Here is a 21,659-nt window from a genome sequence, read left to right as displayed (position 1 = left end):
CTTTTTCTTTTTTTTTTTTTTTGTCTCTAAGAATACCTTAAATTTCTTACATGGCTCTTGTCAGTCACATTATCAAAATTGGATGTGCACAAACTGTTCCTGGACTGTAGCTTTTGGCTTAGTGCTCAAGTTTGGGCAGTGCTGCTAACCCCTACTGTGATTCTATTTTAAAGTGTATTTTTGTTCTTATACTTAAATTTGGAACATATTTTAGAGGGAAGATCTGTTATACTTTAGTAACACAGCTGGTTCACTAGTAATGAACACGTAAAAAAGCAATGTTTGAGAGAATACATCCTTAGAGACTATATCAATATAGTCAATATATATCGAAATTGAACATAGAGAAGTTACATAAAATATTATTTAGTATTTTATATAATTCTCTGTCCAATCCCTTTCTCTTCAGACCATTAACTTTATATTTTTACATATCAGTAAAGACTGGATTTCTTTTTAAAACTCAGAAATATGATTATCGCTTCTCTGATAAAAATTCTGGCATTAAGGGCTGGAGAGATGGCTCAGCAGTTAACATCACTGGCTGTTCTTCCAAAGGACTCGGGTGCAGTTCCAGCACCACATCTGTAACTTCAGTTCTAGGGGATCTGACATCCTCACACACATATATAAGCCGGCAGAACACCAATGTACACAAAATAAAATTAAATAAGTCATTAAAATTAAAAAATAATTAGTTTGACTTTTTAAAAAGAAACTGATATTTTTTCATGCATGTGACTCAGTTGATACTTTGACATATGAATGAGGACTGCTTCAGAAAAGAAAAAATAAAAGGTTTGGATAGAAAAAAAAAATCTAGCTGCATATGTCGGTCACTTCCGCATTACTTCCAAGGCAGCTTAACTTTCTTACTGCAGTTAAACACAAAAGCCAACACTTTAGAAGTCCAAGGCTTACTTATGATCTCACAATAGAGAGCAGCATATTAATAATTCTGTCATTCTTTTGGATTTTAAGTTAAATCTGTAAGCAAGAAACAAGCCTCTGCAATATTATTTCTTTTTTTGTTTATTTGTTTGTGGTGCAGGGCTTGAACCCAGGACCTCACACATGCAAGGCAGGCACTCTACTAGCTGAACTTTGTTCTCACTCACCTTCCTTGCATTATCCGAGCTGCATTTTAAATACCTCAGGCTTTGCATATCTAGTATTTCAATGATAGATTAAATAACATGGTCTTGGTCTGAAGAACACATCATAGGAATTCAGTTCAATAAACTCCAATAACAAGGACCTGATATAATTGCTTAGCCAATAACATCCTCTTTCATCATTCTAAGTATCTTTTTAGTACATTGCTATTAAGTGGACTTTTAACACACATATTAGGAAAATGTACTTTATACTACTTTATTAGGTGAGCATTTTGTAGATATTCAAAGAATTCTTTCACAGCTTTTCTCTTATAGTAAGATTTTAGAAATCTGTTAGATGAATGAGCCGCTTCCACAGCACAATCTCTCTCTCCCTCCCTTCTTCCCTCCCTCTGTCCTCTCCTCCTCTCCTCTCTTACTCAGTATTACATACCCTGCAGGAAGAGAGGCGGGCTATCCTAGCTTCTCATATTGGATGGAGTGAAGCACTAAAGTAAAATGTGAACAAATATTGCAATTACCAAAATGATTATAAATTAAACAAAAAAAAAATAAGTTTACATCTTGGAAAAAAATCAACTCCATACATTTTATTATAACTCTAAAGATATCAGAAATAAAAACACTCTATGGAAAGTAATGAGCATCATGTAAATTTAGTGTGAATAGACTCAAAAATAAAGTGAGCTGTGTGCTAATTTATTTCCCAAGTGGAGGTTTTCCAAGTCAGGCAAGTCATGATTTTTAAAAAGTATTTATTATTATAACTAATACTAAGCTAATGGTTCTCATTGTGAATCTACACAGAGAATAAATTATTTGGGTCAGTGTTGCACAGAATCTGACCTTAATTGTAATTTAAACATAAAATCAACAGTGGTGGTGATTCTATAATTATTAAGGTTGTTATCATAACACAATTGCTAACAGAAAAGTAAGGCTTTTTATGCGAGAAAAAAAATGCTGTACTTTATCATTGTCCTGTTTGGTGTTGTATTGGTTTTGGTTCTGAAAGGCTGTGTGCATACTAAACGGGAAAATGAAAAGGGCAAATCTGTTTCTAGAAAAGACTTTTGTTTTCATTGTATCTATGATGTATAAGTGTCTGTTGCTGAACAGTGATCCCAGCAATGGCTTACAAATCACCCCATACCATTTAATATTTTTAGCTACACATAGTAAGTTCCTTGAAAGGAGGCTGTGGTTCTGGACTCTTTTTAATCCCCCGAGAGCTTGTAACAGCTTGGTTCTGCGAAGTCTTAACAGGCCATGAATGTTTTAAGCACTACGTGTGTTCTTTATTTCATGGTAATGCTGGAAGTTAAAAGAATGCCAGGTATATACTAGGCACTTAATAAATGTTGGTAGATCTGACTGCATGTCTCCTGAATAGAGTATGCAGGACAGATACTTAGTGATGTATTCTGAAAGACATTCTAACGCTTGAACACACAAGTTGCTTTATCTCAGTGTGATAGTGGGCTGCTGAAAAATGGGAAGGTTGGAGAGGCCAAGTGTAGTTAGTTGCATTAAGTCTGATAAACTCTATTAGCATTACGTTGGCTGCAATCTAATTATTTTGCCCATGCCTTTACTACTGTAGCAAAAATCTGCTTCTGCATGAAAAAGGTGTTTTCTTGTGTGGTATTAAGTGACGTAGGCAACTTTGCACGCATTATTTTTCACCGAGACAGGATCTCACTCTGTAGCCCTGGCGAGCCTAACAGCTGATAGGTATAGACCAGTCTGGCCCCAAACTTACAGAGATCTGCCTGTCTCTACTTCTCTGAGGAGTAACAGTGAACATCGCTATGCCTGACACACTGATATTCTTTCAAGTAGTTGAAGTATCTGTCACTTGTAATGTATTTAATATGTTTAATGAGACTAGAAATGGTGGAAGATGTATTTTGCTCTGGTCAGAACTCTGTGAAGGAGATCTGTAGGCCAGGATAAAACTTTGGTGGTATAAGCAGGCATCTATACTGCCCTGAGGGTATTAAGCTAAACTGCACTCACATATCCACTTCGATATTTTCCTTAGTTTTAAAAAATTCTCTTTAGTTAATATTTTTCACTTTAAAACACACAAGGGTGATTAAGAATATTCATTCAGTGACTGGCAGCTCCATTAAAAATTAGGAAGGACAGGTTTTGTTTGAGGTGACAAAATTGTTCTGGGGCACTTCCACTTCTCACTGACTGGTTAGCTGAGTGCCCAGGAGAATGTGGGGGCTGGGCAGGGTCGGAAATAGTTGGGGCCACCCAAGAGTCTAAAGCCCAAATGTTTTTCCTGGTAGGTGATGGAAAAATCCCTACTGAGAGTTTACTTTCTTAACAGAAGTAACTTAGAGCTTCTTAATTTCAGAAACAAAAGATGAGAAACACAAAAAAGGCTTTGCTATTAGTATTTTAAAAATATTGACACAGTAAACGAACACAGAACCTGTAAGACACAAATGAGATCCTCAGGGTTGCAGCCACCTGTCTGATCATCTAGGCAGGGTCTGCCCACTCGGGCATCCAAGTGATCCTGCTTTAAAGTCTTTCTTAACCACAAAGACAGAGTAGAAAGTGGAAGCAGGAGAGGCTTCGTATCTGTTCTCTTCTCATTTTCCTCCTACACAGACTGAACTGATGTTATGAGACAACATACTGCTGAGTTAATGTAACTTAAAAATTTACAGCAGGTTGTATGCCTGGAGGCACATTATGGGACCACCTGTAGGCATCTAATTCTGCTGGAAATAATAAATAATTGTGAAGCATTTCCTCTGAGTAGATATGAACCGTGTTGCTCATTCCCTCCGATGTGAATTCTGCTGGGGAGAAGGATTAGGGAACTGTACTCTTTCCAACAAATATGAGTAATCCTTCTGCCCACAACAGAGTCTGCTAAATGCTATGCCAGACACCTGGGTGCCAGATCTACCCAGCCGTGTGTATGTGTGTGTGTATCTATGTGTGTGTGTGTGTGTACATGTGTGTGTGCAGATGCATGCATGTGTGTCTATGTGTGCATGTGCATGCATGTATGTGTTTATGTGTGTGCATGTATGTGCAATTCATGTATGTGTTGGTATGTGCATGTGTGTGCAATGCATATATGTGTTGGTGTGTGTGTGTGAAGATTTTATAATCTATCTAGAGAAATTACCACATATCAATTGTTAATATAGCACACTGATCCATTTTAGAACCTACTACTACTATTACTACTACTACTACTACTATTTTACAGTAGAGAATGCTATTTTGCTTGTCTCTCTCCATCTTGTTTTCTAAATGAAGATTCCTTAACTTATTTTAATGAATACAGAATGACAGTGAGAATATCTCAAATAAGACTTTAAGAATATGGAGAGAGAGAGAGTGTGTGTGTGTGTGTGTGTGTGTGTGTGTGTGTGTGTGTGTGTGTGTGTATGCCCTTGTACTTGCTCATTTTGTGCATTATTGTGTGTATACATATGTCTATGCATGTGGAGACAGGTGTCAACTTTGGGTGCCATTCCATTTGGTGGTGCCATTCTTTTTTGGTGAGACAGTGTCTCTTGTTGGCCTGGAGCTCATCAAGTGTGCTATCCTCATGGGCCAGAGATTCCGGGAGATGAAACCTACTTCTGCCTCTTCAAGACTGGGATTATAAAATTTCTCTACTACTCCCAGCCCCAGGATGAAGAAAGCACTTCACTGATTGAGCTGTCTTCACCAGCCCTCAAGCATTTATTTGAGGGATTCATATATGACTTTTTAGCATTGCTAAGCAACCCTGAACTTATGGAGTGAAAGGTAAAATTAACTTACAAAGTAAATATATTTCTTACTGAACTTTGCTCACAAGGTGGGAAGGGACACGCTTTGTGACTAGCCAGAGGCCACATATCATTTTCTGGCATAAAGCTTGTGAAATTACACACACACACACACACACACACACACACACACACACACACACACACTCAGAGAGAGACAGAGAGAGAGAGAGAGAGAGAGAGAGAGAGAGAGAGAGAGAGAGAGAGAGAGACTGAGAATGTGCATTTCAAAAATTGCCCTAATTGTTCACTTGGGCTAAAACTGTATATAAATTATTTTTTAACTGAGAATTTTTTGTTTTGTATTTTTATTTTTGACACATTCTTTTATATTTTGAAATTATAAAATAATATTATCTCTCCTTTCCATTTCCTGCCTCCAACTCACCATATAATATTGCATATAAATGTTATGAATATATCTTTAGTCTTAGAAAGAGCCTAGATGCTGCTTGAAATTTAACTCTGACTGCCCTTCTCTACAACGATCACATGGTCTTAAATTAAGAATACTACACATAAATTATCATTTAAGTACTGGAGATTGGATTCTCGGTGGTATTAAAGTTGACATTTTCTTTTTATTTGTACAGCACGAAGGGTTAATAAGGTTTGCATAACCTTAGTCTTTGATGGCTTTTCGGCAGGCAAGTTCAGGATTGCTGCCAAAACAGATTTTAACCCTTTTCATCAGACTGTTAACAGCCGTGGTGCACACAGAAAGGAGGATACTGGCCATGAAGCAATATATCTCTGAATGCAGTTGGACCCGATAGCCAATCAAGAGAACGTTCCTAGAGATGCTTGCCATTTTGGTTGCTATGGTGAGTTTCATATTTTGTGGAAACCACTGCTAGATGTCTTAAAATAGACCTTTGCCAAGAAAAACATTGGTCCAGTGGCATATGCTGGCAAAGCATGACAAGGTTGCTCAAATTCCCTCCCTTTGTTTTTCCCTCTCCCCCATGGGGCAACTGCTCTAGGCACCAGCCCACTAGTCTGGCAGGCTGAGAATCCAGGAACTTGCTGCTAATTACAATGTTGACAATTCCCAACCTGTTTACTGGCGCCAGCAATCAAACTGCATCCTCTCAAGTGAACCAAAAAGCACTCCCTGGCTTTTGCTTCCCGAGGTTCCTGGTTGGCTGTATTAATTACTGTTAACTTAAAACTCGACGCTGTTTAGAGGCACCTTAATTAGCTGGTTTGAGGATTGAAAGCTATCCTCTCCACATTTTAAAGTGTTCTAGTTTTGAGCAAATGTTTATGAATCCCTAAAACATCTTTCTGTGGACAGAAATGATGATCGTTTTAGGTGTGGTTTCTCACAGCCAATGTGGCCACTGTATTACCTTAAATCCAGCATCAATATGCATGGGAAGAAAATATTAATATTTTTTCTTTTCATTTATATTTCTACTTTTTAATTTTGATTTTTTTCTATAATTAGGAAAGTAATGGGTGTAATTATTTACAGTTATCATTTATTGTTAATAAATGGTAATCTCTTCCTGCATATTGACATGAACAAAAAGAGACATGGCAAACAAAATACCTACTTACTCCATATATTTTCCTAGTGAATATCCACTTGTGACATGGTATCTGGTCAGAGACAATAGCCTTTCATATGTCTTTGATCTTGTAAGTTGGGTGACTGCACAGTGCTGAATCACCTTCAGAGACATCAAAACTGTAATCACTACAGATAACCTGCATGAGCCTGACTGTGGCAGGGCCCCATGCGACTGTCATAAAGAGCACAGCAGAAGCAAGCAAAAGCTTTGGAAAACTGAGAATTTTATTCTGACTGATCTATTCCAAGAGCCAGTCTGCCTTCCTTTATTCAGCAAGACAGCTTTGAATACCTATAAAATCTGACTGACATAAGGAGACTAATTATAATTTTATACTGTACACTAAAATGTGAATTTTAAGTTTTTATGCCTACAGTGTCAGCATGTGGAAGGATGAGGCAGGAGAATCTTGAATTTGAGGTCAGTCTAAGGTACGTCAGCAAAATTGTCTTAGCATCCAGACAGATACAAACACACACATACACACACACACACACACACACACACACACACACATGCACACATACGTGCACAGACACACATAGTTGCACACATGGGCACACACAGACACTCACATGTGGGCACACATGTGCACACACACATGATCATGTGTTTTTATTTATACAGTCTTTTGTATATAAACATCATTGGATCAATGTTAGTAAATTTTTTTTGTTCTCTCAATGTGGAAAATATTTACCAGTCCAATCTTTTCACCAGCATTTTCACTCTAAAGCTTATTAAACTGACTTAATTGGGGTTAAATGTTCTTGATTTAGTAAAGCATTTGCAACTAGAGTAAGAGAAGAAATCATTACACTAAACGAACTCATGTTTCTCCAATCTTTTAACTTGGCCTATACAACTTCCCCAGATTTTGAAAACTGCTAAGTCTAAGCACACTACAGACCATTTCCAATATTTGGCGCATTCACACCTGTATAGATGATTTGTGAGCTCAAAATGGTTAGAGTTGTATGAAATTGGGTAACAATTGTGATGTGTATAAAAATACTTGAACTGAGAGCAGACACTGAGAAGAGCAATGTGGTCAGAACCACTCTACACTAAACTTTTGCCTGTTGTGTTGGAAGCCATCAAACAGGAACAGCATACCAGTTCAGAATGTTACCCAGGCTGCCACGAAGATGTTCAGTATGTTACCCAGGCTGCCATGAAGATGTTCAGTATGTTACCCAGGCTGCCATGAAGATGTTCAGTATGTTACCCAGGCTGCCATGAAGATGATGTTCTTTAGGTTCTGTGGCATAAGGGCTTCATAAGTAAAATTTGCCAATGGTTTTACATGCAGAGATATTTATCATAGAAACTAAATTATGAAATTGTTTCATGCCTGTCCAAAACTCATGAAATCTTGAATTCTGTGTGGATAAGAGTCTGGAAAATTGTTATATCTGAAGAAAATAAGTAACCCAGAACACATTATGTGTCTCTGGAAATAAAGGCCACACAAAAGGAAGAAGAGTGTCAACCTTCTGCATCTTCACATATGTTAATTACTAAATAATCCTCCTCCTAAAGAAGCTAAAGAAACTGCACTGAGTAGAAAAACTAAACTCTTAAAACACAAGCAACTGCACATTTTATCAGGAAATATTGCTGATCTTGTTTTACAAATCTTCTAGTTTTTACCTGATATAAAAAAATGTGATTCAAACATACCATAACTGTTTCCCAATAGGAAGAGATACAGGGGGAGGTAATCCCCCTCAGGAACAGTCATAGGGGAGGGGAATAAGGGGAAAATGGGAGGGAGGGAAGAATGGGAGGATACAAGGGATGGGATAACCATTGAGATGTAACAAGAATAAATTAATAAAGGAGAAAAAAAAGGAAACAAATGTAAATGGCACATTCTGCACAGGGTGCTTCTGACGTGTATCCTATAATGAAGAGTATTTTTTTCTAATTCCTCTTTGGTAACAGTTTAAGAGCTCCTTTACAAGCCTCATTAAAGACAGCCTTGCTTTATAAAAAAAAAAAAAAAAGATTTTGTTTGAAACAAGCCCCCTTCACCATGACTCTTTTCAGAGTGGTGGTGTTTCTTCTTATTTGAGAAACATTACGTTATCCTGCCAGAAAGGATTTTATACATGTAAGCTAGGCCTAGTGTATGTAGAGATTATTCATATTTTACTTGATGTAAAGTTCTATACACCACAGTGTGAACTTCTGCTTAAATTAAAAGGCAAAAACTTTTAAATATCACTTAAAGCCACAATATGAATTAGTGGCTTCTACAACAATGAAAGACATAAACCCAAGATTGAAAACTGCCATTACAGCTGAAACAGAGACACTGGATTAGAATAAAGACAAGCATCTCTTCTAAATTCATGTTTTCTCTGAGGTGTGCTGGTGTCAGGTTTTAGCCCTATCAACAAAAGACCCTGCATGGATTCCTTATTGTCTTGTTAAATAAGTCACCTCAAACTTCAGGTTTCTCTATGCAATGACATCCTTAAGATTATTGCCATGACACATGCCCCTCAACTCTTGTCAAATTCACTTGTTGTCTACACAAACTTCCATACAAAAATGTGAAACTGTCTCCAAAGTGTAACATTGGACACTGTTTTTAATAAACGTAGCATCCACAGATAATAAAATTTGGTCTGTGATAAGTAATTTTCTTATATTCTCTCTTTTGTCATCTGTTAATCACACAGCTTCACAGCTGAGTTATGGATAACTACATTGAACAACAGAAAAGGCTAGGATACATTCTAATACAAGGACAAATAAATGGCTTTAAAACCTCCTCTTTCTGCTCCCAGGCAGCTAACTGAAGTCAGTTGCTACTGAAAGCTTTATGCAAATTTTTATTAAATGTATCTTCAAAGTTTTAAACGGACATGCTTTATAATATGACTGATCTATGAATGGATAGTTTGTAAATGATCTGAATAAAACAATAGCTGACAAAGCATATTGTCTTCACTTTTAGAGAATGGGTATATTCTTTGAGATTAGCGGTTAATTAGCTTTTGTCCTTTTTGACTCGGAAATATCACAGCTTCCAAAAAGGTGACAATTTTCTCTGCTTCCAGATAAGTTAGGAAAAGCATTTTAATATTGTAAGCTATGGAAATGTATTTATCATAGAAATTATTATACTATATCAAGTATAACTCTATGGATTAAGAGTTAAAATTTATGAATTTTACAGGTAGGTAAATATTTTACTTTAAATAAAATGCAAGAGGTGATGGACACATGAAATGATTTTCCATTACAGTAGGTTAAAGGGTTATTTGGAATTTATCAAATAATTCAAGTTTGAGTAAAATGTTCTTATAGATTTTCAATTACATGAAGGTATATATGACAGAGAAAAATGAGTATTTTTGCTTGTATTGTTAGTAAGCAAATTTGAGAATTAGAGTTTATGTTAACATTAAATTTAAATGCATTCTATACCACAGTCATTTTTATAAAACAGCTACCTTTAAAATGCTACCAGTTAGCAAAGCATATGAAGCTGAAATCAACATATGTCCTAAAAGCAATAAATGCTTTCACTATATTAATTTATATTTTGAGCACCTACTATGTGTCAGATAGTATATTAATTAGACTAAAAGTCTGTCCTATAATATTACAATGAAAATTTCTAGACAAATATTAATCCTACTAACAGAATTAGGGGATGTAGCAACACTGTACTCACTTCTTAAAAGTGAAATTAAATTTAATAGCATATATTCACAGAGTATAAACTCAGCTTTTATAAAGCTGAGTGCTTATTCTCAATACAGGTATAGGGATAGGTCAATATGTATATATGTACTTGTGACTTTGAACAAAGTTATTTGCAATTTGTTCTCATTAGGCAGAAATATTAATGAGATGATTACTATTTAGGGAATGTCAAGTTTATCATGTAGACACACATATGAACTTGAAGAAAACACATTAGAACAAACTTTTAAGTTTTTTGACCTTTTTTTCTTACAAAACCAAATGATAATTGCAGGCTAAAAAGGGTTTGGGAATTTTCCACTTGCTTTATGTGTTAAGAATTGTAAACTTCGAACCCCTACACAGATCTAGCCAATGGACAGAACATTCTCTACAACTGAGTGGAGAGTGGGGTCTGACTTTCACATGAACTCTGGTGCCTCATATTTGACCACGTTCCCTGGAGGGGGAGACCTGGTGGCACTCAGAGGAAGGACAGCAGGCTACCAAGAAGAGACTCGGATACCCTATGAGCATATACAAGGGGAGGAGGTCCCCCTCGGTCACAGTCATAGGGGAGGGGAATAAAGGGGCAATGGGAGGGAGGGAGGAATGGGAGGATAGAAGGGATAACAACTGAGATGTAATATGAATAAATTAATAAAATATATTTTAAAAATAAAAAAAATTTAAAAAGAATTTAAATAAAAATCTTGATCAATTTTTTGTCTGATATAAATGTTTCTGAGTAGCTCTGAAACATCTCAGGTATAGCATTCATTTGCATTTCATCTGTATGTAAAAGGAAGAGTAAGATTCAGACAAAAGTTTTAAAAGGCTGGCTTTAGCTTTTTGTAATGCAATCTGAAAGCCTTAGAAACAGGAGGCCTTGAAAGCCTCTAAGCACAGACCTCCCACTGAAGAGGCCGGTAAGGACCAGCAAGGCATTGTGACCATGTTCTTGCTCACTCTGGAGCCCGAGTTCACAGGAAGATGCTCTCATTTTTATTCCAAAGTTATTTGCAGTAGAGAACATACTTTCCTTCTAAAGAATGATAAAAATAGAAGAAAGTAAACCTGAAGGTTTTCCGTAGGGCTGCCTTAATTCTTTAATTTACCTTCCTTTTGTAAACAAAATCAAAGCCTGTTTAAAAAACAGCTTTGAAACAAAATTGTGTGTATACTATACATGTATATATTATATTATATATTATAACTTGAATTCTTTGACAGCTGTATCAAAAGCTATCCATATAATTTAAAATCTTAATCTAATATGTTCTAATTACAAAAGAAAAGTTTTTCTAATGATACTCTCTGATAAAATATTAACTAGTAACTTTGTTAATTTGTGACTTGTTTGAGCTACTACTTCTGTTGACCTTACATGACCAATAGGGAAAAAGACATCTTTTGTTCTTATCAATATGTAGCATAAAAATGATAAGAACAAAAGTTAAGAATGTATTAATTTCCTAGTTACATACAAATGGAATAAACCATGTGTCTTTCTTAAGATCAATACTTCATAAAAGTTGCAAATATATACTACTTCAAATTTCATAACTGTCACCTTCCTTATATACTTTTTGGAGTGTACAATGATGTAAGATATACATGAATAGACAATATAGTACTAGTAATTAGATTATGATTCTCTTCTTTTAGTTTGACGTTTAAATGTATGAGATTCAGAACTTACTTTCAGACAACAAAACAAATATAACAAGGCCTGTTTTACATTCTTGGAACTGAATATTGAATTAATGGAAAGGTGGATTTTTTTAGATTTGAAAAAATCTTTTGATTCCAGCTATCCCAATATGTGTACAATAGATTATTATGTTATTTTGAAAGGATATTTCCACAAATTCTTGTACAGATATCATTATATTTTTAAATTGTCTTTGAAGGTCAGGTTCTCTTACTGAATTTACATCATAACTAGTCAAGGTATAATAGAACTCATATTTATGATATTTAACTAGTCACAAATTTGGCACCTAGACAAAAATACAAATATAACAGTTTGTTTCTTCAATTGCTACTCTTCAATCAACTAATTAATGGAATCGAAACACATTTCAGGGAAATGTAAAAGTTCTCAATATTTCCTTTGATTCCATACTTTTGTGTATTAATAGCCATGCCTTTCTAGCTGAAAGGCTTATTTTACACATTTGTGCCAAATGTTTTGAAGAGTAAAATATAAGGCTAAATAATGATTCTGCATACAGATGCCATAGGACTACTCAAATATTTAAAAAAAAACCTGTACTGTAAAATGAATTACTTAAAACTTATTTATCCATTATGTTTATAATTGTATAGGTACCTACAGCTAAGAAAGTCTTCAAGTATTCTGAGCTCATTAGTAATTTTTAAAGTAAGTTTTAAAGCAAACTTACTTTGTAGAATGCTTGACTATCTAGCATTCTGAAAGTAGCATTTTATAATTTCTCATATAAGGCTTACTACATCTGCTTAGTGTCGAGAAGATGGTGAATAATAGTTGTCCTCACCTCCTGTTATCTCTTCTGTAGCCTTGTCTTTCTCCTCTGTTCTACACGAAGTACAAATATATTTCCTACCCCTTCCCATCACATTCACATTCATTTTCTATTTTTCTGTTGAAAAATCACCATCACTAAGATGAAATAAAATGTAGGAAATGATAACACATTTGATGGAATTTTCCATTCCTCTCCTACTACTCCCCCTGTGGCTTCTGTTTTCCTAGTCTATAGTTAGGAGCCCGGGTTCTAGATTCACACTGGTATGATACCAAGAATGGCATCATTTGTTCTAGGCTTAACTAAGGCTTCAGAAAATTTCTTGGTCCTGGAATGTGAATAGTTATTGAAAGGTATATTTTGTGAAAGTCTCTAGGCCAATACTTTTTACTTGTTGGTGTGTTAGTATAGGAATCATTATGCAGTTCTATGCATCTTTAGTCCTGAGTTAAAGTTTCATGAAGTTTTGTATAAGCAACAACATCAGAACACAATTCACAATCGCAGAGAAGAAAATAAACAAGTCTTTTGTAAAATCCAGTTTCTATCAGACTCCTTACCTGAGATTCAGTAGCAAGCCCATTAACCAAGATGATCTTATACCTGCTCATAAATATTGTGTATTACAGTGGGAATTGAGTGTCCACAGATATAATACACACTAGGATTGTATATTCCAAAGTTATTGTCAATAGGCAATGAATTGGGGCTATATATATTTTAGTAGTTAGGCAGTCTTGTTTAAAGAAAAATTAATGATCAAAAGCAACATTCATACATTTTTTCATTATACTAGTCTAGGTTGTAACCTACACTCTATAAAGGTAGTAGACATTCTCTTCATTTCTTAAGGCAAAGCAAATATAAAGACGATGCCAATTCTTCTCACACATAGACCTTAGTGGAAAAATGATTATGACTACTTAGTATCTCTAGGTTCTAATGTTAAAACTACCAACAAGCACTTCACGCTTCTTTACTGTTGGCTAGGAATACTAACACTGTAAAAGCAGTAATTGGCTAGTTGTGATGTAATTTTAAAAACGATGTCTTCTGATCAAAAACAATAAGCCGTCTTGTCACAAAAGCAATCTATCACAGTCACATCAAGTTAATAAAGTTTAGGTTGATTTACCCCTCACTTTAAAATGTCTGGGCCAGGGAAATACCCTTCTCCTCTAAAATATAATCTAAAACAGGAACTAATTCAGTCAGACTGACACCCAATGGAAACTTTTATAAGTAAATAATTCGTCAAAAGAAAGAAAGTAACGGGATGAAAATTTAAACCATGCAATCAGAAGAAAATCAAAACACTTCGTTTGTCATAGCATGAAGAGAGGATTCCTTTTTCTTTCAATTCCCATTATCCCACTCCGAAACTTATTATTCATTTATGAAGCAATTTCAATCATGAGCTGAAGCGCCAGTGCCAAAGAACTGAATGAAATAGCTTACTTTCCAAAAAAGATCTTGCTTGTTCCCACAACAAATGATGGAATACGACACCTTCCATTTCTCCTTCCCAGACCAGGCCCTCAGCTCTGTCTGCCCTTAAACCATCCACACACAGATGGTCAACCAGCCTGAGACCAACATTGCAGGCATAGACGCCTATAGCACTTCTCTCTACTTTGTAATTTTCAGGGAAACAACCGCAGTCACTCACAGCCACACAGTATTGTTAGGTTAGAAACAAGCACAGCATTTAAAACCCCTTAATCACCAACTGGTGGATTCCCCAGAGAAAGGAGGCGATTCTTGGAACAATGAAAGACAGAGCGATAGTTACATATTTTTCTTGATAGTGACAGAATGTTGCCTGCAAAGAAAGCGTCTGCTTGCTTTCTTCATCTAATTCTGAAAAACAGGCTCATCCTCAGAAGTCTGAACAGGACCACACCCGTTTCCCCTCTTATCAACATAGCTAAAGTACAAGTGCTAACACTCTAGATAGCCTGGGGCTCATCCTGGGATCAGTCACATAAAAGATAGGAAGAAGGAAAGAGATAAATCTAGTGTTGGAAGAAAGGGGAGACCTTAAATGGGAAAGGTTGTTTCTCCAGGTCTCTTGCAGCCTCCCCGGGGGGTGAGGCGGTGGGGGGTTCAGCTTGCTCTTATGGGCAAGAACCCAGTGGAGAGAATGCAAGTCCTGTAAGGGAAATGGTTATATACTCCAGAGGGAGAAGGTGGCTGGAAGCAGCTGAGCTCAGAGTGGGTCCGGGACGTCACAAGAGAGCTGCTTTCATTTTTCCAGCAGTTTTGACTTCTCTGGAATTCAGTCTTCTTCGCAGCCAGTCCTTCAAGCAAAATCAACCCGCAACGCGCAAGGGAGAAAAACTGATCTTAAGTCTAGCCGCGCCTGGTGGAACCTTCTGGGCACCTGGATCATTCAAGCACCGGACATTTCTCCTCCCACATTTGTAGCGCCACCACCCAAGGAACCCCTGCAGCTCCCAAGAGTAATAAAAGCAAGCTACACAGCCTAGAGGTCCGCTGCCAGCTAGGGCTGAGCTCTCGAGCCTTTGCCGGTGCCTTCCACCACGGTGGATCACATTTTCCGGCTCCAAGGAACATCTTAAACTCCCGCTAGGTCCGCTTGTCCCGGAAGTGCCCGGGTGTGATGGAAAGGGTCGCGACAGCGATTGCTTGCTCTTCGCTAGGAGTGGATGCATCCACATTGCTTTATGGTCCATTAACATTATAAACAGACAAAAACTGCAAGAAGAGTGGAAGGTTTTCTTTTCCTCCCATCCCTCTGCGGTAGACTCGAGACTGGGAACATGCCTTGATTTTGCTGATGTTTGAGACTCATCCCAAAGGCAGAGGTAGGGAAGGCAGCGCTGGTGAAGTGTCCCAAAGAAACTGGACATCTGAATAGTCACTGCCTGCCCCAGACTCTTTCAGAAAGGTTGGAACCAACTTCGTTCCACAGTGCAACCAATCCGATTACCAGCCTGCTTTTCCACCTCTTTGAGAAGAATCCGAACAGAAAATAGGGGTTCCTGAGAGACCTACAACATTTGTATCTTGAAAGTTCCACAGGGACCCAGCCCCCTGTCCCCCGCCCCTCCTCTAGCTTGGTTGCCACGTCTGCCGGCTGAGCACAGCTTGGCTGGCCAAGGGTGGGGCTCGACTCCGCCCCAGGCCAGGGATTCGCGAAGTCACGAGCCAGGACAAGCTTGCCTGGGGCACCTTCGCCCACGGACACGCCCTTTCTGTCGAGGCATGCCCCAGGCGACCCTCTCTCCTACTCTAGCTCAACACTCAGAGGCGCTGCTAAATCTGTCCAGGCCTTCTAATCCCCTGCAACTTTAGAGAATCTTTCAGATCCTCACCTTGTCCCCTGCCCCTGTCTGATGAGAGAGAGAGAGAGAGAGAGAGAGAGAGAGAGAGAGAGAGAGAGAGAGAGAGAGAGAGAGAGAGAGAGAGAGAGAGAGAGAAAGGACGCGCGACTGGACCCGCAGCCCAGGCTTCAGAGACCCTCTTCCTTTCTCCGCCCCTCTCCTCCCTTCTCCTCCGCCTTGCCCCCGCCCCCCACCCAGGCGCGCACCCGTTTTCTCCTTCTTCTAAAAAGCGGTCTGGGTCACCAGAGGTGCTAGGAAGACCCAGAATGAAATCACCCGAGGAAAGAAAACATAGAAAGTGCTACCTTGGCAACCGGGGAGCTTTTAGTGGCCAGCTGGTGGGCTGGGAGGGGCGGCCGCTGCCCGCCTGCCGCTGGTACTCTCCTCGACTACGCGTATTCTTAAGCAATAACAACGTAATCCGTATTATCCACCCAAGAATACCCGTCACCGAAGAGAGTCAGAGGGCTAAGCTGCCGCTGCCTCTGCCGCTGCTACCGCTGTCTCTGCTGCCGCCGCTGCCACCACCACCACCAGAAAGAACTCTTGCTGCCGAACCCGCCCCTGGCTGGGGCTGGGCTGAGCTTGACCGGGACCATAAATCCATAACTCGATTTCCCTAAAGAAGGCTCCAAAGCTGTGCTCTGCTGCTTCCTGCCCAGATCTTCCAAATGGCTGTTCTATTTCCAGTTCTGAAAAACAAATCACAGAACCAGGCACTTAACACACAAGAGATAAGTGCTTTCTTTCCGCGGAGCAGAGACTAGGTGGCAAGGCTCTTTGGGGAGCTAGCTATAAGTAACCTTCAGTTTACCTGATAATCACCCAGAGCTCTCCTTGGTACTTGCTCCGCTTCATGCCCACTTTAGTCACGGCCAGCCCACTCTAGGTGCCTTGATTGAGTGTCATGGCAGCGAGAGAACCCTGTAGAAGACATGCATAGTTAAGCACACAAATACTACAAATGTATTTGCCTGGATGGTTTTAGGAAGCAGTGAGGCTCAGATCAAGATAGGGTCATGCATGGGTGAAATTTTCAACAGTGTGTTTGGGGAATGCATGTTCTCAAGCTTAAGATCACAGAAAATAAGCACTCATTCAATTTACTACTCGAAATCAAATACTTATAGATCTGCAAAAACAAGTATCTACGCTTTGAAGGCCTTAGAGGTAGATACAACAACATAGTGGCTTTTAAAGGGAGGGAAACAGCTTCAAGGCACAAAATAATTAAGCCCATTTTCCATACTATCTGAACTCACTAAGTTGACAAGCCAGCAGAGCTACTAGGGTCTAAGCATCATTTAGAACTGCCAGGGTGTTTAATTTCTCAGCACCCCCTTCAGTGCTCATCTGTGCACCACTGTGTAGTGCTGAGCACACCTTGGTGGAAATCCCTTTGAAACCTTGTCCTCAAGTAAATAATTTGAAGAAGGAACTCAATAAAAACTCGTTTTCAAAGTGACTAATTTTGGGCGTTTATAGAAAAAAAAATCCCTGATTCTTTGATAATCTTCATGACTCTTACTGAGCAGCTTTGTCTTAAGACCTTGCAGTGGATATTCCAATAAATGGGGGTTATTGTTCACTAAATAAAATGGACCAGTGGAATGCCACTACCCAGGACATGCTGCAGCTCCATTAGAAAGTTCTCAGTTTGTTTCTGGCTTTACTTTCTAATACATTGAAAGTACACCTATGTGAGTGGAGGGGAGGAATATGGAAAGATGGCAACAGACATGATTTCTGAAATTATGTAAGTGCAAATAGCTCTTCATCAAGGACTAATTATGTAACAGTCTCTCCCACCACCACAACTCATCTCTGACTGACCTGGTTGTAATTTAAGGTACTTAGGTTGTGTGTGCTATCATTATTATTTTTGATATAATACTTCTCCATCATATCAACTCATCATTTCACTGTCACATTTCTTACAAGTAGGAAAACCAACATGAATTCTAGATTGTATGATTTAATGTCTGCCTGAAATAACCCAAAGGAAAAATAGTACTTCCCACTGACTACAGCCTATTTTGCAGTGTCTTTTTAGGTAACTCATGAGGACACCATTTACCAAAAGACTCAAGCCAGTGAAACAATTAATAAATACTATTTGCTGCCATTACCCTACGTATATATAAAATGGAGCTTTTCTCTGTTACTACAACCAAGAGGGAAAAAAAAAATCAAGAATGCTGACAGGTTCCCTTTAGCTTGAACTCCTAGAAACAAAAGCCCTTAGGGAAAGTAATCCAATAGTCTATGAGCAAAGTGTGCATTCCCTCCTGAACTCTTTTATTTAAAATCTCAACTACCTCTAAAAGGAAAACAAGACACCTTGTACAAATAGGATTTGATTTACTAAATGGAATGTTTTTCAATTCAGAAGGATGGTCCAGCCACACATACACACACCACACATGCACACATTCTCCCCATGCGGTAGAATCACGGCATAAATGTCCACACAGCTATTCAGTGCTTTCCAAGTACTTTCCCTTAGTTTATCACAATTCTGGGAAAATCATATTCACACACACACACACACACACACACACACACACACACAAACACACACACCACAGAGACCCACAGACTAACATGCTTAAAAAAAAAAACAAACGAAAAGAAAAGCTAGAACAACGCAAGCTATAGGTTTTTTTCCTAGCCAAGCAACAGAGTCAGCCCTTTCCCTACATACCAAATGTTCCACACTTCAGCACCTGGACCAGTGGACAGCTCAGCCCAGGCGGACAGCCCGCAGCACTTCCAACAGAACTGACGCTCGGAGCTCTAACCACAGCTCTAGTGCTTCAGCGGGGCAGCCTGACTTACGAGAACACCATTTCCTACGAGACCACTGCCGCTGGGTGCATATTCAATTCAAACCTCCTTAAGCTGTCGGATTTCCCCCACCCATCCACCCTCCCCACCCTCCTCCACCCTCCACACAAAAACGGAAAAGGGAAAAAGCCCAATACTATCAGGGCGTTTGTTAATCAACTTACACTTTCCTTTTGAATATTTAGGTACAGCTATCGCAGCAATAGCTGCAGAGGCTTAGGTCCGCATTAAGTACCTTTGTTCGTCGACTCCTGCAAGCCATGTTTATTAGAATGTACAATTCCCTTGCACCCCAATAACTGAAGGTGTGCTTTTCGGGCAAGGGGTGCTTTCAGCACCTTTTGATCTCTCAAGGCCACTGCGACTATTGCAGTGTTCCCCTGTACTTCCCCACCCTGTCCCCCACTCCCCAGCACCCATCCCAGCTAAACGCTTGGTAATTAAAAACCAAATATACATAAAGCAAGCTACAAAACAATCGGTTTTAGAAATAAGGCAATTAAGCTAAAGCAGAAATATTCTTTCCTCTCTCTCTCTCTCTCTCTCTCTCTCTCTCTCTCTCTCTCTCCTCCCCCTCCCTCCTTCTCTCCCTCCTCCCTCCTTCTCTCTCTCTCTCTCTCTCTCTCTCTCTCTCTCTCTCTCTCTCTCTCTCTCTCTCTCTCAAGTAGAAAGGAGAAAACACGAAGGAGAGGGAAAAATCGGGAGGAGGGTGGTAGTGGACTCCTACAATCAATGGCAAAACACTATACTCATCGTCACTGAGTAACACTCTCGGTCTCAGACAAAAAGAAACCCATTTACCGATGTAAACATAGTCGCCCTCTCCCACACATCCTACATCCTTTGCGTTTGCTGAGATTTGTCTGCGGTATCACAGGTATAGCAAAGTAACTGTCACAAATCCGTCTAGAATGAAGTGCTTACCCTCTAAATCCAGGTTGCCGGCAGAACTCCAACTGTGTGCAGAAGCCAGGAGTCATCCGATGGGCGGCGAGGCAGGCTTGGGCAGTGGGAGCCGTTGCTCTCGGAGCGCCGGGTTACAGTGTTAACAAGCCCTGGGAAGGGACCTCGTCGCCTCGCGCTGGCTGTGCCCCAGTGCCTTCGCGTGGTGGCGGCTTGCTCATGCTTCGGAGGAGTCCCAGGCGAGAGCCTTCAGCTGATGCGAGCTTCCAGAAAGGCGTGGGGAAGGGGGGAAAATCATCTAATGCAATCAAATCGATCTGATCCACACCATCTGTCGCCTGCCACTATACACAAACGTTAAAATAGGAAAACGGAAAACACTGACAGCCCGAGAGGGTTGGTCTGCAAAGAGTTCATTTTTAGCAAAGCATAATTGGGTATGGTCGGCATACAGTTACAAAAGCCGCTGTTAACCATCCAGTAGTGGACCCTGAACATGCTAATGGTGGATTAATTGAGGAAGATCTGACGTGTGAGCTTCATAGTCTCTTATTCATGACTTCCCAATGGGAAAGGACCAATGCCTTGTGGGACTATGGTAACATACAGTCAAAAAGCTGCTAAGAAAATGGCTGTGTGTTCACAGCACCTCTCTCTGATAACAAACATATGTCGACTAAAACGGTTTAGTAGAATGGGAGGGGGTGTTGGAGAATAAAATTTTCTTTCCCCGCATAAGCAACCCCCATATTCTTTCCTTAAAGAAAAGCAATATATATATATACATATATATATGTATATGTATATACACACCACATCTTCAGACTATTGGGGAAAAATGATTCTTTAAAGTTTTTTTTTTATTTTTATATCAAGATCAAACTGTGTCTTATGAAAAGAATACTTAGATAGCAGTTTTTTTTTAAAAAAAAGAATCTATTATTTTTTTCTTACTGTGATAAAAGTACATGCATTGCACGTGTTCTAATACATACAGAAACAACCTAGTAAATACCACTAGTACTGACTCAAGGTTGTTTAGTTCCAGGTGCCCCCTTTGACTTATTGAAATAGGGATGCCTTTTAGGTAAACATTTGTATCATTTAAAATTGACTTAAGAAACATTAAGTGTAATTGCAAGGAGAAGATGGGAAGAATTGTTAACAGATTAAATTCTGTGGTCACTCCCTTTCACCCATATAGCTTTTGGTGTGTCTCTGATCTTTATTGAACATTTAATGGGAGAGATATAAGAGTGGGGGATAGGGTAGAGCTATCAGGAAGAGGAAAATGGTGTGGACTACCACTAGCCAATAAATTCTATTCTATTTGTAACAGGAAAAAAAAAAAGGAAATAAATATATACCATACTTTGTCAATTGTGATATTTAAATGCATACTGGTGTTCAAAATTAATTAATATTTTATATATGGAAAGAAAACATATTTCAAAATGTGTAACTGTCTCTCATCTATTTTTAATTTTCAGATATTTTAAAAGGAGAATTTATTCTATATGCACGCCACATGCTTTTATTATCTATTCTAAATATGCTACATTTTTCTGATTTTTACATCCAATTGAACATAGATAATCATATTAACTTGATTCTGCTTTCTTTTTCCTTCTTTTTTTTTTTTTTAAATTACATCACTTCTTTAGTAAACAATTAGTATTTAGGATAATTCTTGAGATAGCTGAATGTGTCCCCTGAAAACTCTGGTAATCTCTTTAAGAAAAAAACTGAATTAGATTAGTCTAAAAATATAGCTTGAAGACAAATCAAACAATTTACCTGATCTTTTGTTTCAATATACATTAATTAAGCACTCTTTCCA

General features: G+C 38.6%; 1 long non-coding RNA gene across 2 annotated transcripts in view; it reads right to left on the bottom strand.

The window, feature by feature from the left end:
- The window catches only part of LOC311583442, an 84,626-nt gene extending 64,247 nt beyond the window's left edge, over positions 1-20,379 (bottom strand). The window contains exons 1-3 of one of the 2 annotated variants that reach the window (XR_014774514.1): positions 19,841-20,379; positions 16,884-16,993; positions 16,375-16,761 (exon numbers count right to left, since the gene is read on the bottom strand). This is a non-coding gene — a long non-coding RNA (uncharacterized lncRNA). Of the gene's footprint in view, positions 1-16,374; positions 16,762-16,883; positions 16,994-18,773; positions 18,931-19,840 lie in introns of those variants that run through there. The other variant, XR_014774515.1, reaches the window with a different exon arrangement.
- Between the last annotated feature and the right edge of the window lie 1,280 nt (positions 20,380-21,659).

Source organism: Acomys minous (genome assembly GCF_964271855.1).
Source record: "Acomys minous genome assembly, chromosome: 14".
NCBI lineage: Eukaryota > Metazoa > Chordata > Mammalia > Rodentia > Muridae > Acomys > Acomys minous.
This window is presented reverse-complemented; position numbering and strand designations above follow the sequence as displayed.